At 47.0% G+C, this 18,960-nt stretch overlaps 1 long non-coding RNA gene across 1 annotated transcript in view; it reads left to right on the top strand.

Annotated features, from left to right (window-relative positions):
* Positions 1-13,348: 13,348 nt before the first annotated feature.
* LOC146854121 (uncharacterized) overlaps positions 13,349-18,960 on the top strand; it is a 169,896-nt gene continuing 164,284 nt past the window's right edge. The window contains exon 1 of the long non-coding RNA XR_014980736.1: positions 13,349-13,476. This is a non-coding gene — a long non-coding RNA (uncharacterized LOC146854121). The remainder of the gene's footprint in view (positions 13,477-18,960) is intronic.

The raw sequence follows: 18,960 nt of genomic DNA, 5'->3' as shown, positions 1-18,960 counted from the left end.
TTTCAATCATCAAGCTACACCAACACAGACTTCCCGGAATGCCTAATTTTTTAGAAATGCCTGGGTTTGCTGCATTTCCCTTAAGTGCTGGCCAACCATAGGCCCAAATGCTGGAGCTACCCACAATCTTGTAAAGACTGAAATTCTTACGCAAAATCTTGATGTTGTCATGCTGTGTTTTGACAAATTTCCTGTTGCAACTGCTATGCACATTCACACATGTGGGTACTGTTTTTATTGGGAAAACTGTATGAACGCTGGGTGGAAGTATTTGTGACATTCCCTAAAGAGTGTGGAACGTTCTCTCACAGAAATATCAGGAAAATTTGCGATTTTTGCTTGAAGTTTGACATTTTCATATTCTGGATAGGAAAAACATTTGGGTCTATGCAAGACACTCCACCATGGTTGGTAGGTTACCTTGGGTAACAACCAACCCTATGCCCTAATACCACAGCTACTGATGTTTCAATGGTGTGTTTTTGGGCCTTTCCTGTCTTGTGATAGATCATTTCACACATGCGGGTGAGGTATCATTTTTATAGGGAGAAGTAGTGGAAATGTAGATAATTACATTTTTATTAACATCTGTGGAATTTCACTCCATTTTTTCCAAAAGAACACATTTTGTAAAACGCCTTATGAATCACATAATTGTATGGCAAACCACAAATTCAGATTCACACAAATAATTCCTATTCCTAAAATACACTGCAAACACAATGATCATTATAAGCAGCAGCTCAGTTGATTGCTCCGGGTAGTGCATGTTTTTGGACATCCATCAAACACTATGGGGCCTATTAGGATGGTGGGCAGATCGCCACCGCCCAACCGACGGTGGCAATCCGCCCGCCGAAACACCCCGCCGGACGGCCTTTTACCCCCGCCACATTAATATGGCGGGGGGTACCACAGGGGATAGAAAGACCGTCCACTGCTTTTCCGCCGGCCCTTACAGGCACCGCCATCCATATTATGATGTGGCATGTTCAATGCCTATCCATGGTGGAGACTCCGCCATGAAAAGGCATGTGGAGTTCTCTTTGGGTGCCCGTTGCGGGCCCACAGGGGGGTGGAGGGGTAGGGGGCTGCACTTGGGGGGTACCCATGGTAGCCCCCAACATTGGCATGCACTAGGTGGCAGGCACCGCACGGTGCCTGTCACGTTGTGCATGCCAATGCACAACATGCATATATTGCATTATAGCGGGTGCTACTTACAGCACCGCCCACCATAATGTAATATATGCGGGATGCCACCGCCATTGTGGCGGTGGCATCCTAATTGCCAGTGCGGAACCGCTGCACCACTGGCAGTCGGTCCCAGCACCGCTAGGGTGGCGGGCGGACTGAAGTCCGCCTGCCACCATATTTGGGCCCCTATGTATCTCTAAGGCCTGAAGAATCTGATGGTGTTACTTTTGTAGATCAGCTATGAGAGCAAAAAAATATAAATGAAACCAATTTTTACTGTGAAATAGCTTCTATTTGAAAACAATATGCAATCAACCCATTACTGAATTAAGAATTTTGTCTACTTTTCAGAAATGTATAGCTTTCTGGTTTCGCCCATGGCTTTCACACCTCTTTTCCCCACGAACTATAAGTGGGAGGATACTCCAAAAATAGAAAATATTGTGTACCAATTAGAAAATTGCAAATATTCTGGTAAAAAATATTATTTTTTTAACTGCGCCTGATTCAGAATACTGGAAATTAGGCGATCTTAGCACCGGACACCTTAAGTTATTGCCATTTTTAGAATTAATTAGACACTTTCTTGTTCAGCACTTTTTCTCATTTTGATACAGATGTCAAGGGCTGATTGCTGGGACTCCACTGAAAATTTGGGGTCCCGCATCGCCGCATCGCCGCATCGCCGTGAGGGGTGACTTTGCAGAGGAAACGCTGCCACAGGAGGAATACCCGCGAGAGGAATCGGGGTTGTCGCAAGGAAAGCCAGGCTTCAGCACGGGACTCCGTTGACCAGGAGTCCGCGCGAGGCCACAGGTGCGCTGCTGCCCGCCCACCCGCCCACCTCCATTGAAAGGAGCTCGTGGAACCCGCTGGCGCGGGTCCCGCATCGCCGCATCGCCGTGAGGGGTGACTTTGCAGAGGAAACGCTGCCACAGCAGGAGGAGCCGCAAGAGGAATCGGGGTTGCCGCAAGGAAAGCCAGGCTGCAGCACGGGACTCCGTTGACCAGGAGTCCGTGCGTGGCCACAGGTGCGCTGCTGCCCGCCCACCCGCCCACCTCCATTGAAAGGAGCTCGCGGAACCCGCTGGCGCGGGTCCCGCTTCGCCGCATCGCCGTGAGGAGTGACTTTGCAGAGGAAACGCTGCCACAGCAGGAGGAGCCGCGAGAGGAATCGGGGTTGCTGCAAGGAAAGCCAGGCTGCAGCACGGGACTCCGTTGACCAGGAGTCCGTGCGTGGCCACAGGTGCGCTGCTGCCCGCCCACCTGCCCACCTCCATTGAAAGGAGCTCGCGGAACCCGCTGGCGCGGGTCCCGCATCGCCGCATCGCCGTGAGGGGTGACTTTGCAGAGGAAACGCTGCCACAGCAGGAGGAGCCGCAAGAGGAATCGGGGTTGCCGCAAGGAAAGCCAGGCTGCAGCACGGGACTCCGTTGACCAGGAGTCCATGCGTGGCCACAGGAGCGCTGCTGCCCGCCCACCCGCCCACCTCCATTGAAAGGAGCTCGCGGAACCCGCTGGCGCGGGTCCCGCATCGCCGTGAGGGGTGACTTTGCAGAGGAAACGCTGCCACAGCAGGAGGAGCCGCGAGAGGAATCGGGGTTGCCGCAAGGAAAGCCAGGCTGCAGCACGGGACTCCGTTGACCAGGAGTCCGTGCGTGGCCACAGGTGCGCTGCTGCCCGCCCACCCGCCCACCTCCATTGAAAGGAGCTCGCGGAACCCGCTGGCGCGGGTCCCGCATCGCCGCATCGCCGTGAGGGGTGACTTTGCAGAGGAAACGCTGCCACAGCAGGAGGAGCCACGAGAGGAATCGGGGTTGCCGCAAGGAAAGCCAGGCTGCAGCACGGGACTCCGTTGACCAGGAGTCCGTGCATGGCCACAGGTGCGCTGCTGCCCGCCCACCCGCCCACCTCCATTGAAAGGAGCTCGCGGAACCCGCTGGCGCGGGTCCCGCATCACCGTGAGGGGTGACTTTGCAGAGGAAACGCTGCCACAGCAGGAGGAGCTGCGAGAGGAATCGGGGTTGCCGCAAGGAAAGCCAGGCTGCAGCACGGGACTCCGTTGACCAGGAGTCCGTGCGTGGCCACAGGTGCGCTGCTGCCCGCCCACCCGCCCACCTCCATTGAAAGGAGCTCGCGGAACCCGCTGGCGCGGGTCCCGCATCGCCGCATCGCCGTGAGGGGTGACTTTGCAGAGGAAACGCTGCCACAGCAGGAGGAGCCGCGAGAGGAATCGGGGTTGCCGCAAGGAAAGCCAGGCTGCAGCACGGGACTCCGTTGACCAGGAGTCCGTGCGTGGCCACAGGTGCGCTGCTGCCCGCCCAGCCGCCCACCTCCATTGAAAGGAGCTCGCGGAACCCGCTGGCGCGGGTCCCGCATCGCCGCATCGCCGCATCGCTGTGAGGGGTGACTTTGCAGAGAAAACGCTGCCACAGCAGGAGGAGCCGCGAGAGGAATCGGGGTTGCCGCAAGGAAAGCCAGGCTGCAGCACGGGACTCCGTTGACCAGGAGTCCGTGTGTGGCCACAGGTGCGCTGCTGCCCACCCACCCGCCCACCTCCATTGAAAGGAGCTCGCGGAACCCGCTGGCGCGGGTCCCGCATCGCCGTGAGAGGTGACTTTGCAGAGGAAACGCTGCCACAGCAGGAGGAGCTGCGAGAGGAATCGGGGTTGCCGCAAGGAAAGCCAGGCTGCAGCACGGGACTCCGTTGACCAGGAGTCCGTGCGTGGCCACAGGTGCGCTGCTGCCCGCCCACCCGCCCACCTCCATTGAAAGGAGCTCGCGGAACCCGCTGGCGCGGGTCCCGCATCACCGTGAGGGGTGACTTTGCAGAGGAAACGCTGCCACAGCAGGAGGAGCTGCGAGAGGAATCGGGGTTGCCGCAAGGAAAGCCAGGCTGCAGCACGGGACTCCGTTGACCAGGAGTCCGTGCGTGGCCACAGGTGCGCTGCTGCCCGCCCACCCGCCCACCTCCATTGAAAGGAGCTCGCGGAACCCGCTGGCGCGGGTCCCGCATCGCCGCATCGCCGTGAGGGGTGACTTTGCAGAGGAAACGCTGCCACAGCAGGAGGAGCCGCGAGAGGAATCGGGGTTGCCGCAAGGAAAGCCAGGCTGCAGCACGGGACTCCGTTGACCAGGAGTCCGTGCGTGGCCACAGGTGCGCTGCTGCCCGCCCAGCCGCCCACCTCCATTGAAAGGAGCTCGCGGAACCCGCTGGCGCGGGTCCCGCATCGCCGCATCGCCGTGAGGGGTGACTTTGCAGAGGAAACGCTGCCACAGCAGGAGGAGCCGCGAGAGGAATCGGGGATGCCGCAAGGAAAGCCAGGCTGCAGCACGGGACTCCGTTGACCAGGAGTCCGTGCGTGGCCACAGGTGCGCTGCTGCCCGCCCACCCGCCCACCTCCATTGAAAGGAGCTCGCGGAACCCGCTGGCGCGGGTCCCGCATCGCCGTGAGGGGTGACTTTGCAGAGGAAACGCTGCCACAGCAGGAGGAGCTGCGAGAGGAATCGGGGTTGCCGCAAGGAAAGCCAGGCTGCAGCACGGGACTCCGTTGACCAGGAGTCCGTGCGTGGCCACAGGTGCGCTGCTGCCCGCCCACCCGCCCACCTCCATTGAAAGGAGCTCGCGGAACCCGCTGGCGCGGGTCCCGCATCGCCGCATCGCCGTGAGGGGTGACTTTGCAGAGGAAACGCTGCCACAGCAGGAGGAGCCGCGAGAGGAATCGGGGTTGCCGCAAGGAAAGCCAGGCTGCAGCACGGGACTCCGTTGACCAGGAGTCCGTGCGTGGCCACAGGTGCGCTGCTGCCCACCCACCCGCCTATTGATCCACGCCTACATAATCGTTCTGTCTGCCGACTCGCGGGACGCGAGCGGGACGCCCCGGACGAAGCCCGGACAAAGGGCGGACAGTCTGTGACAGTCCGGGACTGTCTGAGGCTGGGCTGAGCCATATTCTTTACAATTGCGCCTAGGATTATTAGGACTGTGAAGACATCCCTACTGGTAAATTTGTTTGCTGTTATACTGCCTAGTAGCGTTACCAAGCTTGTGCTTAACCCACTGTTACTGATAATTGTAATCTTGTTCTGCCTATAAGCCAAAGGGACGCAAGTATAGCGGGGACAGGTCCTCTCGACAATTACCTAGTGAAAAAGGTCAACAAAATAAATAGTGACCGAAGGGCCTCTTTGGGAATGGATAGCCCCCAAGATAGTATTCATAACCCTTTAACTGCTGTGATGGGTCCGTCGGATAAAGGTACTAGTGACCCTCCTCCCCCAGCCAATGCCACAGTTATGGCCACAGTTCAGGTTCACATGGATCCTTTAGCCTCAGACTTAAATACAGTGAGTGAAGCTACAGACGAGGTCACCTCTGTTCCTAGACCCGTTAGGAACTGTAGAAAGCAGCAAAGTAAAAGAGAGGGGGTTCATACAAAGGAAAAAAAAAGGGTCGACATTACGGAAAAAGCACAGGCCGATTCTGATGAGCCTTTAAACAGCAGCAACGGTGTAAATACCCCATTACTCCCTGACCAATTCTCCCAATTACTCAGCTCCATTGAGGTTTTACTTGAAGCTAAATTAGAACTACTCATGCAACCTCTAGTACAGAAACTTGATATGGTCGCTGATGAGGTCAAGAGGCTAGGAGGATTATTATCAAAACACTTAAATTGGGTGGACAGCAACAAAAAGAATGGGCAGTGTGTAGCTGGGCAAGAGAGCGTAGATAGAGCAGAACATCAACAGTTACCACTTCGGCCCTCTAATATTAATGTTATAGTCACGCCAACTCTCCCAGCGACTACTTTAGCCTCAAATATAGTTATCCCAGCAGCAAAGGAGTCGGTCCCGGCTTATAAAGATGAGGTGGAAACGAAAAGTAGATCCATAAATTTACCCCCGGCATGCTCCCCCTACGTTGTGATTTTAACTAACGTACCACCCCAGGACAGGCACTCAGTTTCTTTGCATAGGGAATCGCATGATTCCCTTAAGCAAAAAACAGTTTCGTGGTTACATAGGAAGTGTGGGTTTCCTTTCAATTTTGCTAATGACATCTTAAGTACTCGAAGAGTAAATTGGATTGGGCCTTCCAAAAAATCCTTTACAGGTGAGTGTGTTATAGTTAATTTTAGACACACACAACATGTGGCTACTGTTTTACTGAGGGCCGCATCCTTGGCACAAGATGTAAATAGTATTCAGGCGCGTCCCCTTGGTTTCTTTTATACCCCCCCCCCCCCCCCCAGAGATCGTTCTCATCTGACAAACTGGAGAAACCACATACCAGTGACGGAATTGATGCCGTTTCCCCATCAGGGTGTAGGAGCTGATTATCAGTCTATGGGTGGGCCTAATATCCCCACGTTTAATCGTTTTGAGGCACTCTCTCTACTGGATATGTGTGATTGACACGAGGTTGGTATTCGTGGGGGGGACGAGTTCTCCCCCGATCAGGTTTCTCATGAAGAAAATCAATCGCCCGCATCCCCCGTATGTATTAATGTTAGCCACTCGACTGATGATAATAGTAAGGGGGGAACAATTAAAATGTTAACGTGGAATGTTGCGGGCTTACACTCCAAGAGAGATAATACATCCTGGTTAAGTTTTTTGAAAGATTATGACATTCTGGCATTTCAAGAGACCTGGGAAACTGAATGTAATTTCTGGTTAGACGGTTATACGTCCTATTTTGTTCCAGCATTAAAATCAGTATCTGGGAGGGCTATAGGGGGTTTAGTGGTTTTGCTTTCGGTGAAACTAAAAGGAACAGTTAGCAGGATAACTTGCTCCTGTAATAATTTTCTTATACTGGAATTTAAACTCACCAATAACACAAAACTATTATTGGTAAATTGTTATAATTCTCAGCAAGGGGACTCGCCGAATGCTCACTTGTTATGGTTAGCGGATTTTTTAAATACTTATACTTTGAAGCAAACCACTTTTTGTCATTGTATTTTGTTAGGTGATTTTAATGTGCACTTATGTATTCATAATTGTTGCTTAACTGACATTGATGGGCCAGATTTGACATCCCCTCAACACTTTGAGCATTCAAGTAAGGGGGAAGCACTGGAAAAACTTCTATCCGAAAACCAGCTGTATGATCCAGGCTTCTATGATCAAAACTCAAGGGTTCCCACCTTTATTGGAAGGGATAGTAACACAATAATTGACTACATATTTCTTTCCTTTGGTCTTTTAAAATATGTATGTTTTTATAATGCTATACAGTCTATTTTTAGCGATCATAATCCAGTGGTAATCGAACTGTTAGATGGTTTCTCCTTTTTAAATATCTCAACCCCACATATGGTGGACACTGAAGTTAAGGCAAAGGACCAGGGGAGGAGGCTAAACTGGACCAAGGTAATTCCAGAGGAGTTCTTCAAACCAATCAGGCTAGAGGCGGCCCTGGACCTGGAAATCTGTGGAGACCAACATTCCACGGGGAAGAAAGTAATTTCCTCGTTTGAAGTTATTTGCTCCATAGTGGCTAAGGACTTAACTAGCAAAAGTAGACCAGCCCCCAAGAGTGTAGTCTCCGGCTGGTTTAACCATAATTGTACCAAAGCTTATAATAATCTCAAAAAAGCGCTTCAGGCCTGCCCAAGGAATAAAATCCTGGTGTCACAGTTAAGAAGCGACTACAAAAAAGCACTGCAGGACCGGAAAAAAGAAATTAAACAAAATGCCTGGGCCGAACTTATGGACAAAGCAACCCTAAAAGATAGCGCGAAATTTTGGTCAATTATTAATACCCCTCTTTTTTCCAACATTAATAATGGTGTGTTGGAAACTAATATAGCAGAGGAGGACTGGTTGAGTCATTTTAAAAATATATATGGTAGCCACCTCGATTTAGAAACCTTTGCTGGGCAAGCCTCGGTTTCCACCCTCACACCAGTTAGGTTTTGTATAGGAGAGGTTACTAAAGCGATTGAAGACTCTGCAGGAAAGAAGGCACCTGGACCTGACGGAGTCCCAACCGATTTGTATAAGGCTAATCCGGTGTTTTGGGCCAACATATTGACTAATGTATTCAACACCTCGGCTAGTGAGGGTTTTCCTAAATCCTGGTCTCGTTCCATTATAATACCGGTGTTCAAGAAAGGCCAAAGGGCTGACCCTAGATGCTATAGGCCCATATCCCTGATAGATTCCTCCATAAAAATCCTGGGGAAGGTTATACTTGCTAGGATAACGGAGTGGGCCTCTGATAATAACATCTTGTCAGACGCACAATATGGCTTTAGAGCCGGCCGGAGCACGGAGGATCAATGTTTGAACCTCCTTCTAATAACAGCTAAGTACACTAGGGCGGCCAGGGGCTCCATCTATCTGGGATTTATGGATTTGTCCACGGCCTTTGATCTTGTAAATAGGTCAAAGCTGTGGACAATGCTCCTGGAGATGGGACTTGACCCATCCCTTGTGTATTTTCTTTCAGAGCTCCATAAAGACCTGAATGCCTCGATAAGGATGACGACCGATGGGAAGTGCACGTCCAGTTTTAAGTCTAGCAGAGGGGTACGACAGGGATGCATATTAGCACCCATGTTGTTCACCCTATACATAAATGCCTTGGAGCAAAACCTGCTGGCAGCAACGCAGGACATCCCGCGCATGGGAGGTACCCCGATCCCGGTCCTCCTATACGCGGATGATGCTGTCCTGCTGGCCAGGACCCCCCTGACCCTGCAAAGACTGTTGGACTTGTTTGGGGACTTCATGCATAGCCTGGATTTGGTGGTTAACAACGGCAAATTACACGTTATGTCGTTAGGACAAGCAAAAAACAAAGTAAAGCCATTTTTTTGTGGAGGAGCTGAAATCTCAAGAGTGAAGGTATTCACCTACTTGGGAGTAGTCTTTGATGATAAAGGTTCATGGACCCCCCAGCTCTCAATAAAGGCAAACTCCGCGAGAAATTCATCTGCGGCAGTACTTGGTTTTGCAAAAAGGCTGGGAGGAAAGCCGACAGAGGCAATATTAACAATTTATAAAGCTAAAACTATTTCTATTGTAAGGTATGGGGCGTCAATCTGGGGTTATATTAAACATGACGTGATCCAAACGGAGGAAAATAAATTTTTGCGCTCTCTCCTCGGCCTTCCTCAATCAACCGCTTCTTACTCAGTCCATTTGGAACTCGGGATTGGTTACATAGCAGATATGATTAAATTAGCCCCTCTGCTGCTATGGATCAAAATATGGTTAAACCCGAACCTTACTTTAAATCATAAAATCCTAAAGGACTGTACTCGACTTGACAACATGAATAAAATACAGTGGTTGTCTAATATAGAGTCGTTATCTGCTTACATGGGGAGATCTGAAATCTTTTTTAACCCAGAAACCTTATGTAAGGCAGATCTTGAGTGGGTAAAATCTAATTTTATGAAATTAAGGGAGGCCGAGCGTGAAGAAGATGAACTTCGCAAACCCTCTGTCAGGGGACATGTCCTGGTATCTCAGTCCTCAGGGATGTCATTATACCTGACAACAGTTTCCAACCCTTTCCACAGATGGTTGTTGACCAAATTGCAGTGTGTAGCTGGGCAAGAGAGCGTAGATACCAATTACATATGGTTCTTTGGGATGTGGTTGGTTGGAATAGATTAGAAGATGTTGCCCCTTGTAAATGTGATGACCTTTCTCCACAAGACACTACGCACTTTATGCTCTTTTGTCCATTTTTTAAATACGCCAGGAAAAAGTTTATTATTCCTCTGTTAAAAAGTAGGAATTTTACACAGCATAAGCCAGCTTCATTGTTTTTATGCCTGCTTGAGTGTCCATTAATTATGTTTTGTGTTGCTAGCTTTTTAGTAGCAGCTGTCAGAGAAAGGAGGGTTAGATTAAAATTATTACAAGATGTGGATCCCCTCTAACATTAGAAAACTGAACCTGCTTAAAGTAATTAAGTTGATTATGGTCGATTATGAAATTTTAATTGGAATGTTTTTATCTGTATATTTGTTATTAGTAAGATTTTATATATTATATTTGTATAGCATACTTTTATGATTTTAATTAATCGAATAAAGTGGTTTTGACTTGACTTGACTTGGATTTAGATTTTCTGAGAAATGGGCAAAGTCCTTGGATAACCACCTTGATCCTTCAAGGAATTGGAAGTGAGGTACATCATGTGGCAGCGGAGTAAAGCTGCAAATAGGATTTTAAAAGCTGCTAGGCATAAACATTCTCCCAAGGATGAACTTTAAGTCTCATGAAATTGAATTAAACTGGCTGCGTGGTGACCAGCACAACAGACATGAGAGAAGGCTGCGACACCAGATCAACTGAAGTAAGAACTGGGGTGAGTGTCCCTGAGGAAAACCCTTGCACTACATCGGAGCTTTATATAACTGAGTACAGGAGATTACCTGACCTCATGTTAGGGTGACACTATTTGCAAATTAAAATCCTGGATCGCTCAACTCAATGATTCATATACAGCTGAAAAATCCGGCCTGGAACTTTCTAGCAGCAAATGTTGCCTTCAGGCACTCCGCCATGATCACGGCTCCCATCCTAGGAAGACGACCGGCCGAGGAACACCAGTCACCAGCAATGAGACACAGCACTGCGCTGAAGTGAAACCCCTTCTCACCCACGCCGCAAGCAACACCTGCTAGTAGGAAAGATCCAGACTCCCAGCAGGAGAGGACACTCCCTGCGCATGCGCCGCTAGATACAGCGGGGCAGCGGGCACTTCACGCTGTGCTTTGAGGTAGTCTCAAATCAAAGAGTTGTATATCAGGTGGAACTAAGCAAACCTGTAACACGGAATAAAGAGGGCTCTAATTAAAATGTAAGCACGAATTTGGATTAATTTTTTTAAGTAACATTGTTGAACACAAATGTATTTCAGGAGCACCTTTCGAATTTGAACACTGTGTTAATTTATTGAAAGAAACACATAACATGAGATAAATACATTTTCACAAATGTATTAAGTTCACTTTAATTGCACTTTTATTGTTCATTCACCATAACATACTCAATACTGAAATAATGGAAAAAACAAGATATTGCTCCATCTGAGGGGAAGAATGCCTCATTGCACTGCATCGCTGGTTCTTTAAAACCCAGAGGCCCAGGTTGACTGAAACGTGGCATTAGCGTGTGTTTAATATTTATCTTGTATTTTCCTTTCAGGGAACTGGAATCTTAGGTCTGTGCGTAATACATTAAAACACGGTCTACGCTGGCTTATGGTGACTGTCCTCGTTTGAAAAAGTATTGAAAGGGAATCAATTGAAATTAGTTTTATCTCAAGCTGTTCTTGTGGGTAAAACTATCTGTCTAAATTCACGTGAAGTTGTATGTGCATTCCTTCCCCTGGCTTCGCCATCCCGTCTGCACTTTATTTCTTGCTGTGGGAATTTCTCCCTTTCCTCTCAGGTAGTCAGTCAGGTTTTGTTATCTCACCAACCTGGTTAAAATTGACCTCACCTTGACCGCTGGTCATTACTTGACCACATCTAGACTATCATTCACAGCAATCAACTTCCTCCATGAGAATTAGCTCTTTCTTCCCTATGAATAAGATCTCACCCAGCTATTTGTCTCTTTCGTTCTTTGTTTTCTCACACCAAATTCCTTTCTATGTTAACCTACCTCCCCCCTACTTTTTCTGTCTTTTATTCACAATTATTCTTTACTCAATGTCAGAAATGCAAACCTATGAAATCATATTCACATGTTGTCGCTCAAAATTTGTAAGGTTGGCATCCTTCCTAAAGATGTGATCAGAATAATACAACAACCTTAATGTTGTCATTTGTTTCATGCTCTCTATAATACCAATAGAGGAACTGTAGACCACCACGGTTTCTATTCAGTATATTTCTGAATTGAGCCTCAAACTCAGAATTGAACTTGGATGATCCTTTTTTAGAACAGGTCAACCTGACCACCTGTTCAGAAGAGTGCTGAAGACATAATTTTAATATAGGTAAACAACAGGAGAGAGAGGGAAAGCCACTGGAGCCACTCTTAATCCCCCTGAACAGTAATATATAGACAAAAAAGAGTGTATCCAACAAAGGGATGAGCTAGCAAGAAAACTCACTATGTTTTTAAAAGAATCCTCACTCACCAACCTAGTTGTTGACATGCTTCATCAGTGGGTTCCCAACAGAGAGGCCGAATGCCTCACCGGTGTGCTTCAACGCCTGATTACAGCGGAGCAGTTTTTTTTTTACGTGAGTGCAAATCGTGAGAGGTGCAAAAAGTGATTTTAAAAAGGTACCTCAGTTTATTCCCAAGACAATTTTAATGGTGGAAAACTGAGCACTGTTAAAAACAAGTGATTTGGATGTGAAAAAATTGGTTTTAGTAGACCAGTTACATCCTAGTGTAAAAAGAAACAAATGGTCAACATGTTTCTGCTTCTCTGTATATTCAGTGAAGCATTCGTCAGGACCAACAAAACCACCACGGCGGTATGCACTTGCTAAGGTGCACCCTAACCTGTGGTGTAATAGACCGTGTAAACTCACGGTTCTCGTGCAGAGACAAACGGACAACGCAATTCACAAGGCACATAATACATTGAAATACGCCGACTTGGGAACATATTTTGAGTGATTAGGTGCATGCCGTCTATCAACCTCCTTTTCCAGCTTTCATCCTAGACCTTTGCGAGAGAACCTCCCTTTTGGGCAGTATCTCCGCATAAGGCGCAATTATAATGATTTTTATGATCAGTACTACTGTCTCAATAAAGTTTTGTCTTTCTTAGTTTTTAAAACAAATGTGTGCTAGCTTTTCAACTTTAGCAGATACAGTACACAGAATCACGTGACTTAACTAGCACTGTCACATGAGAACACTTTGCTAAACATAAGGGTTATGGCTGAGCCATTGTCTGAATAAAGTTACCCCCTCACGTAGAATGCGATCTTGGAGTAGGCACAATAATAATTCAAACACAGCAGATACGCGGATTATAATCGCGTAACTGTAACACTGATGACACACGGGAACGCCTTATTTTACGTCTCTCCACTCAATAAGGAAGCATTGCAGTGGCTGAGCCTAGTGCTGGTGTAACCTCAGCGTTATAGTTGTTTTTGCCCAGCGCTCCCGCAAAAACGTGACCGAAGCGCAATTACATCACCACCACGTTAGCGTAAACAACCAGTCCCCCGGTTGGGCACTTCCTTTAAATACCTCCGAAATGGATGACGCGTTATCGTCGGAGTCCTCGGAAGGGAGCAGGCAGGTGTCCAGCGGGCGGCAGACTTTGATGAAGTAAGTACCCTTTGCCCACAAAGACGTACCTATGCAACAATGGTGATGTCACTGACCAAACGCCTAACTATTTCTAATATTTGGTAACTTTTTTAACCTATACAGAGTTTGACAACAAGTCCCGTCCCTCACCAGGACTCATGTAGTGAGGTCAATCAAAACTTTACGTAAACCTGAACGAGTTATTTTTGTAACTTGAACTTGTTTATTTAAACCTGTGTTTTCCCACCGATCATGCACTAAGCTTGCCTTCACCACTAAACTCAGTGATTTAACCCTCTCTGGGTTTCTATGTGGCAACATGTTACTGTAAGGTACTAAACACGATATTACTGGTATGTACCCGTGCAAAACGGCAGAACTATATGCCTGTTTCCCTGTCTTTAGGATCCGGTGTCATTTAGTCTGAGTCCACCATTGAAGGAATTAAAGAATGAGTTGTGATAGGACTGATAAACTACCTGTCACTATCACTACCGTTTTACTGAAATTTGCTAGCAATTTCTGCCACTGTATTTTGAAGAGCATAATAGACGGCATGAACCTAATCACTCAACATACGTTCCCAAGTCGGCGTATTTCCATGTATTATGTGCCTTGTGAATTGCGTTGTCCGTTTGTCTCTTTGCCTCAACAGATACAACGGCTTTCAAGGCTGCACGAGAACCGTGAGTTTACGCGGTCTATTACACCACAGGTTAGGGTGCGCCTTAGCGAGCGCGTACAGCCGTGGTGAGTTTGTGGGTCCTGACGAATGCTTCACTGAATATACCGAGAAGCAGAAACATGTTGACCATTTGTTTCTTTTTACACTAGGACGTAATTGGTCTACTAAAACCATTTTTTACACATCCAACGCTCTTGTTTTTAACAGTGCCCAGTTTTCCACCATTAAAATTGTCTTGGGATTAAACTGAAGTACCTTTTTAAAATCACTTTTTGCCCCACTCACGATTTGCACTCATGTAAAAAAAAAAACTGCTCCGCTGTAATCAGGCGTTGAAGCACACCAGAGAGGCACTCGGCCTCTCTGGTGGGAACAGGGCCAGCTCTAGGGCGGTGTGACCGGTGCCACCGCACCAGGTGCTGACTCTTCGAGGGGCGCCCTGTTTGGAAGTATTGTATGGTTTGAAAAGCACCTTCTGCCTCCTTCCTGGCTTCCGGCAATTTTCACTTAACAATAAAAATGTAAAAACTCCGGTAATTAATGTTCTTCCTGGAGAGAGAAGGAGTTTTGTCTAGTGGAAATTTTTCCTCATTTTATGGTAGCACAGAGGGTTAATAGGCATGCTGCAAAGAATGTGTACCATGCAGATCACAAAGTGCATATAGTTTAAAAAGGTCAGTGCCTTTGTCAGAGAGATACTTTTGTTACTAGCAGGGTAGATGTTAAAATCCTAATACGGAACAGTGAGCTAATAACTGTCATCAAAGAGCTGCTTGCAAACTGCATATATATAGTTATTAGAGCATTATGATTTTTCCTCTGTCTTTTCTTATTCTAATGTTTCAAAAAGGGTTCATTTCGGTAAAAAAAAAATCCTTACTATTAAATGTAATCCCCAACCATGAGGTTATGTTTTAAATTCTGAGTTTGTGCTTCTTCAGACCAAGCACTCAAACTATGGATGACATGTGACTAACCTTGTAGTCTTCTGGCTTATGTAACATTTCCTATACACTGATTTACACACATATGCTTGATTGTCTCTGTATAATGTGTGTGTGATGAAAAGTGCTCTGACACCCTACACTGGTATAGGTGCCGCTATATAACAAATTAAATACATCTGAGAGAGAGTGGTTATGGAGACTTGAGGGGACACTGTTAAAGGGTGGTAGTGAGGGAATCCATGGGGGTGCCCATGGGGGGAGCCAACAAACATTATCGCACAGGGTGCCACCAGTGCTAAAGCCAGCCCTGGGTGGGAACCCAATGATGAAGCATGTCACCAACTAGGTTGGTGAGTGAGGGTTCTTAAAACACAGTGAGTTTTCTTGCTAGCTCTTCCCTTTGTCGGATACACTCTTTTGTTGGTTATATATGACATAATTTTAATACAATGCAATAAAGTCCATCTCAGATGTGATTCTGTATCATCACTAGGGCCTGAGCTCCCCTGCCTTTCATCCGGGATAAACCTTTAAAGGGGAGGGGGATTATTTACAAGCCCCTTGCACCGCCGGTGTGTCACTTATTCCAATATAAAAAATAAACCCCTCAGGGGCTTATATTACAGATCAATCACAAAGGCCTTTTGGTTTTAAACACGCTGATTTTATTCCACTGATGGGCAACTCACAGATATATGTCCATAGAGGGTTATCATAAACACATGACATATTTGATAATTGTGTTAAGTGGACAATTTTAGGGAGTGCATGCTCACTCCAACATTGTTGCTATCTCTTGAGGGAAGTGAGAGTTTCTGTTTAATAATGTGTTTATAAAGAGGAATATGATAAGGGTAAATCTGTGAGTATGTGACAATTTGTTTCCTTATCTGTCAGAAAGTGACCCATTCCTAAAATCTTACTTAATGGCTGGGCGAACGTTTATCAACACAATTGTAGTACCGGCTGTAGACAGAGCTAGAGGAAGCAATATTCAACTCATCAGTACCAGCAGTCTCCTGGATGATCAAAAACACCGTTCCTTTTGATCCCTTGAAGGCATCGCTATAAGACCAACTACCCGAGCAACACATGCAAACCCATGTCTAACAGACTTGTTAGTCTTACACACTGGGGTATCAATGCCATGTCTTTGCAACCGATACGCATCATTATCAGTCCTTGATACAACACAGAGCTGTTACTCCCACAGCTTATAACCACAGGTATTGGTGAAGCTGCACACATCTCAGATCACTGTCAGATGAGTTATTTCACAAATATTTTAGTGCGAAAGTATACATACCATATCTATACCTGCAACAGTATAGAGCACAGAGCTGTCACTGCCAGACACCGCACTATTATTACCAAGGTTCATATCCCTGACGCATTACTGCCCAAGTAGACACCCTGAGACGGTACTATAACAGCAAAGACCCCAGATCTGTTAGTGCCAGCTCAGACATCTCACCACTATGAAGGCCAAATTATACAACTGCACACAACCCAGAGCTATTGCTGACTTATCCTTCTTCAAAGGCAAACATCTCACAGACATTGCTATCACAACATACATCCAGGACAACCGCCACCTGAACCATCACTGTGTATCTGTGCAGCACACAGCCATAGTTAACACATTTGACTATTGTGACTTATCACTGCCACATCCTCAACCAAGGCTGTATCACTGTCAGCCTGTGAATCATCCAATCATTATTAGCCCCATTAACAACCAGCCTACACTATTACACCACCATACAACCTTAAGAGTTACAATACGCAATCTCAGATTCATATGGAGACTCTCTTAGTTACATCATGGAACACAGAACGATCACATCTGGACCTAGCATCATCACTGCATCACTGTCAAATAATCCAACTCTCTTCTGCAACCAGCAGCCATCATCGTCACAAATGGCTGCTAAGAATCATCAAGGTCACAAAACCTTGCCCAGCAACCTATCTCATGCTTGACAGCTGTCATCATCAACCTCGTTACCAATAGCTAATACAGGGCTATTGGTGGAACTTCTTATCACATGTTGACATCACACTAAAAACTTACTAACCTTCACCACCAAGGTCAATGACTGTCACATCGTATTATGCAGAGGCATTGCTATTGCACAACACCACCTATAGGTACTATTATTCAATTATATGGCCCAGAGTCATCACTTTAACACCATCCCGCCCACAGCCACCACAACCCATCACTAAAACACTTTAGCATCAACTCTTACACCTTGTCACCCACAGCTACCACTACAGAGCACACACTATAGTGTCAACTCTTACACCATGTCACCCACAGCTACTACTATCCATCGCTAACACACTACAGTCTACAACACCACCGTTATCAGCCATCATTGTCACAACTTACCTCCGTCCTGTCACTACTATGCACCCAGTGCTAGCACAGATAACTACAGAGGAGAGTCACACCTGTCGTGCCTGTCAACCCCATACAATCGTTGTCCTACTTTACCATATATCACAATCACTTAGATTCCTAACCACCTGGGGCCTTAACAGTCTTACACATGTTTAGAGGTCTCGCTGAGACCCCATACCACACACAACAGCTGCTGTCACTCCTTGTGATCTGAAGCAAGCCCTGTCAGTCCTCACTACTCAGAGCTGCCACATCACAGCATGCCACCCACATCACTCCATCAGCACATAGTGCCCAAAAGCTGCAGTTGTCACTGCATGCTATCCAAAGGAAATACTGCCAGCCCTCACTGGTCAGAGCTGCCCTTTTCATCGCATGCTACCTACCCGAAGCAGTTCCACTTGCCACTGTCAATGCATGCAACCCCTGACGTGTCGTGCCTGTACACATAGTCTGTTCTACAATCATTTTACCAGCCCTTTTATTCTATGTCCATAATAAAAGCTGCACATGGAATAGGCATATCTAAAACTATTTTTTATGGTTCCATCAGTTCTAATCAACTATTATTAGTTTGCATGATAACCATGGAAATCCGAAACAAAGGCAAACCCTCTTGCACGTACCACCAAGGTAATAGTTCAATGCAGTGCCTACTGGAATGGTAAATAACTATATGTGAAGTTATCAATCACAAAAACATATACAAATGGCCTTATGTTCAGGTAATATGTTGAACAACCCCATGAAACAGCTGCAGCTTTGATTTAAATACTCGAATCTAACAACTGAATTCCCTGGGAAGCCTTGAGGCAGAAGTAAGGGAAGAGCTTCTCTGAGCAGGAGGCACGGAAATTGGAAAGAAGTTCCTGCGTCTGCGCATTGCAGAAATACACAACCTGATTCTCACAGTCTAAAAATACCCCGATAACTTGGAGATCCTCAATCACCCCTAGATACTGCTCTTTGGCGGAGACAGCATAATACTGCACGTAAGACTGTCTTATAGCCCAGCATTTGTTTTTGGTAGAATTTACATCAAGGCCTTCCCTTGCAAAGGGCTCTGTGGCGATGCCCACTTTCCACTCTCCAAAGAAGGTTCCCTGTGGTCCACCACCAGGCACCCTCACTTCCCAGTACCAATGCCCCGATGTGAATCCCTGGGATGCAAGGACACAAAAATTGCGGTCAAATCTCTTCCGGAGCTTGCTGTGGTTCTGCAAGGAGCTGATGTATCGAATGTTTTTCAGGTTGGCGGAGATAACCAGGTGAGGATTTGCTGTCTTTGGATCCAGGGTGAGTGACACTGAGGGAGAGAACAGAAAGTTGGGATCAGATCTTGTTTTGGCAGCTGCAGGACTCTGTACAATTGTCTTCTACTATGGTTTTATGCTGTCTATTGTAGATGTGACTAGAGAGTCACCACAGTGCACGTTGGTAGTGCAATCATGCACCGTAGCTGG

The sequence above is a fragment of the Triturus cristatus genome, chromosome 4_1 (assembly GCF_964204655.1).
Source record: "Triturus cristatus chromosome 4_1, aTriCri1.1, whole genome shotgun sequence".
Lineage (NCBI taxonomy): Eukaryota > Metazoa > Chordata > Amphibia > Caudata > Salamandridae > Triturus > Triturus cristatus.
The sequence above is the reverse complement of the archived record's forward strand: the minus strand, read 5'-3'. Positions and strand labels throughout refer to the sequence as shown.